The following is a 4,323-nucleotide window of genomic DNA, read 5'->3' on the forward strand; positions in this document are numbered from 1 at the left end:
CCAGGTCCTAGGGAGAGAAGACAGTGTTCCCCATTTATTGAGAGCAGAATGAGGGCAGAACCCTCATGCCTCAGATGGGAGAAAAGGGGCAGGGCAGCCTCCCAGCCTATGGCACTCTACATGTAGGGGAATACCTACTAGGGTGAAGCTCCATCACCCAGCAATGTCCCCTAGGGACCAGTGAATGGCTGCCTGCAGTTGGCTCAGGGTGGGGTTGGAGGCCTCCCCTCCTGTGCCTCCTGCTGTACCCAGGCCCTACCAGGCTTAACCCTGGCCCTGTTCTCTCCAACACCCACATGCATGCAGTGGGGGCACCAGTGGGATCTCATAAAGGTGTCACCCAGGTGAGCAGATCTGAGGAGCAAAGTCCATTGTGGGCACTGGGTCATTTGCAGCTGGCTGGGGGTTTCCTTCAAGCAAGAGTGGCCAAGACAGATGAATGGGACAGAAAGAATGGGCAGAGCTGTGACCTCAGCCTTCCTTGCAAGACCCTGCTGTAAACCCCAACCCCTCGCACAAATCTCCAGCCGTCTTTGATTGGTAAGCCGGTAAGCTGTCTGATTTAGCCACTATCCCTTCCCATTCCAGCCCTTGGTATGGACTCCTCCACAGCAGAAGCCCTGGTCTGTGAAGCTCAGGACTGCTTCTCAGGAATACCTTGCCCCTGGTGGGAGTGCCTAGCTGGTTCTGGGCCTGGTGGGGGCCAGGCTTCCCACTTGGAGGTGCACTTGGCAAGCCCCATGCAGATGGTGTCTTCCTTGTTGAAGATGCCACCCATGTGCAATCCAAGTTAGCACCTCCCCGTCCAGTTTCCAGCCCGGGCACTGGAGTCAGATGATCCCAGCCCATTCTTTGATCCCTGCTATATCCCTGCAACTCTCTGGATTCAGCTTCTTCTTCTGAAAATGGGTGAGTGATGACTCCTTTCTCCCATGGTTGTCAGGGGGATAAAATGAGACACTGGGACTCAGTGTTGGACACCCACTGAGTGGGAATCGTACCTCTTCCTCCCCACCTGCCACCTTCAGGACGTGGGCTGCACTTTCCCGGAGGCTGCTGCCTCTATTCTCTAGCCAAATCACTTAACCCTCTCCAGGGCTCAATCTTATCCTGCTTGAATCACCCTTGGGAACTCCGAGAGAAAATTAAACCCTGAGTGGCCCACAGGCCCAAGTTAGCTGCCGGGAACGGGTTTTCCATGAGCTGAGCTCTGTGGTGCCCTTTGGCTGAGGGGAAAGGCCTCTCCACATGAGGCTAGAGTGCAGCAGCCCAGCCTCCTTCACTGGGGATGTTCTGTGGCTAGGTCAGACCCTACACGTCCACCTGGATGCAACAGCTCCGGGCCATGTGGGCAGAGCAGAGGTCAAACCAGTCTCCTCCAGCACTAACTGTGGTTGGTGGAGGGGAAGGAGAGTGCCTCATGGACACAGTCCCTGGCCCAGCCATTCTGGAGCCTGAGTTCCCAGGGAGCAAAAGGAGACACCTGCTCCAGACAGGCAGCTGTTACCCATTAGGCAATGGTCTGGGGGTGGGGCACCAGCTGGAGGGTAACTGCTCTCAGCTTTGCCTTTCACCCTAAGCGTTTCTCCCTAGGTGTGTTGTCTGTTCTCATGCTTCTATGAGGGAATACCCAAGACTGGGTAATTGATAAAGGAAAGAGGTTTCATTGACTCACAATTCCACCTGGCTGGGGAGGCCTCAGGAAACTTACAATTCATGGTGGAAAGTGAAGGGGAAGCAAAGGCCTTCTTCACGTGACGGCAGGAGAGAGAATGAGTGCCCAGTGAAGAAAGAAGCCCTTTATAAAACCATCAGATCTCATGAGAACTAACTCACTATTATGAGAACAGGACAGAGGAAACTGCTCCATGATACAATGTTCTCCAGCCATCCCTACCATGACACGTGGGGATTATGGAAACTATAATTCAAGATGACATTTGGGTGGGGACACAGTCAAGCCACATCACCAGGGAATCCCAAGTGACCGGTGAAGTGCATGGCAAAGGTGTCAGCCAGACCCCTGGTGAGGAATTTTGGGTGTGGGGCAGGGCTGGGATGCAGGGTGGGTCAGGGATCCTCATGCCCTGTGTGTGGGCCGCCTCTCCTTTTCCCCAGTGGTAGGAAGGGATGGGGCAGGGAAGATCCATTTGCCAGCCCTCTCCTGGGATCTGGGCACTGCAGGGCCACCCTGTGAGAGAGGCCTTATCATCCTGATTTACGGATGAGGAGCTGAGGCCCTCATGAGACTTGCCTGGACTCAGTGACGGTTGAATCTCCAGCCACACAGCCTCTGTCCTGCAGAGGACTGAAAGATCAGAACAGCCAAGAATGTCAGATCTGCAAGCTCCTTGCAGTTCATTTTCCAACATTCTTTCCCTGAGGAAAGAGGAAGCGAGGTGGAGAATAAGAGAGGCTCATCTAGCCTTTGTAGGAGTCACGGCTTCCAGAAACCCACTGGGTGCTTTTCCATAGCTTCCTCCCATGATAATCACATCAGACCATAGACCAGAAATCCACGTTGTGGGGCAAATTGGCAGGAACCTCACCACACTGGAGGAGGATGAGCCCAGACATTAGGCTGGACTTCCTCATGGGCACATTCAAGATGGCTGCTACCCCCTGGAGACTCCCAGAAATGCCAAGGGGTGAGGAGATTGTGGTTTGCAACGTATCACAAACCCCAGGAAGGTGCCGGGGGACTCAGGTGTCAATATAATTGTGCCTCATTGTTCCCAGCCACAGGAGGTCAGGCTGGGAGCCGCTCCCAGCACAGACTGGCTGGTGAGGTGACTGCCCCAGATCCCTCTGCAGGGCCTGTGACTGAGAGCTCAGACTCTGGAGTCATCTGCCGGCTCAACCACTTGCTAGTCGTGTGACCTGGGAAAGTCTATTTAACTTCTCTGCCTTGGTTTCCCGATAACCACTGTAGGGAGGAGGAGAACAGTCGTATCCATAGCTCACAGGAACTTTGCAAAGATTAAATTATTTGATATAGTACCCCCAAGCATTCTGTGTATATATGTGTATGTGTATATGTAAACACTCAGATATATGATATGTGTTTACATATTAATATAACATATACAGAATAAATAATACGAGTTATATATAATTTATACATAGTATATTTATATATGTAAATATCCCTTAGATTAAAGACTTAGAAATGTTAGAAGTTGTTATTAACTTAAACTTCCTGACAGAGACAGAGGGGATGGTGGTTGGCTGGGGACAGCGGTTCCTAACTGGGGACAATTCCTGAAGATATTTTGAGTTGCCACAACTTGGGGAAAGGGGAGGGTGCTCTTGGCATGTAGTGGGCAGAGGCCAGGGGTGCTGCTGAACATCCTACAATGAACCAGACAGGACCCATGCCCGTCCCCGGCCCCCCATAAAATTAGGCCCAAATGTCCACAGTGCCATGGGGAGGAAGTCTGGCTGAAGAGCAGGGGAAGTGGGAAGTGGCTCTGAGGGAGGAGAATGGGCCCATGCTGAGCTGACAAAGGGGTGGCTTTGGATTTCAGGAATAGCTGCCACCAGGAGAACTGAGCAGATTTCCAACACCTGTGACTATAGGATGACTCACTGAATGGGGCCATCTCTGAAGGTCACCAGCAGGCACACATGGCTGTGGGTTGAGCAGCACAGAAAGAACAGCCACAATGACCATGTGCAGGTTGGGGGCCCTACTTTAAGCAAAAAGGGGTGTCCCAGATGGGTCTCAGCCCTACTTGTAGCTGGTGCATTCAGACACACACACACACACACACACACACACACACAGATGGTGCTCAGCTGACAGTATACCCCCCCACACACAGATGGTGTTCAGCTGACAGTACACCACACACACACACACACAGATGGTGCTCAGCTGACAGTACACCACACACACACAGATGGTGCTCAGCTGACAGTACACCACACACACACACACACACACACACACACAGATGGTGCTCAGCTGACAGTACACCACACACACACACACACACACACACACAGATGGTGCTCAGCTGACAGTACACCACACACACACACACACACAGATGGTGCTCAGCTGACAGTACACCACACACACACACACACACACACACACACAAATGGTGCTCAGCTGACAGTACACCACACACACACACACACACACACAGATGGTGCTCAGCTGACAGTACACCACACACACACACACACACACAGATGGTGCTCAGCTGACAGTACACCACACACACACACACACACACACACACAAATGGTGCTCAGCTGACAGTACACCACACACACACACACACACACACACACACAGATGGTGCTCAGCTGACA

The 4,323-nt window shown here is 52.5% G+C and overlaps 1 long non-coding RNA gene across 1 annotated transcript; it reads left to right on the forward strand.

Annotated features, from left to right (window-relative positions):
* The first annotated feature begins 767 nt into the window (after positions 1-767).
* On the forward strand, positions 768-3,114 carry LOC144577463 (uncharacterized). Its single transcript, XR_013521492.1, has 2 exons — positions 768-909; positions 1,594-3,114. It is a non-coding gene; the product is annotated as an uncharacterized LOC144577463 (long non-coding RNA).
* Positions 3,115-4,323: the final 1,209 nt, after the last annotated feature.

Source organism: Callithrix jacchus, chromosome 8, assembly GCF_049354715.1.
Source record: "Callithrix jacchus isolate 240 chromosome 8, calJac240_pri, whole genome shotgun sequence".
NCBI lineage: Eukaryota > Metazoa > Chordata > Mammalia > Primates > Cebidae > Callithrix > Callithrix jacchus.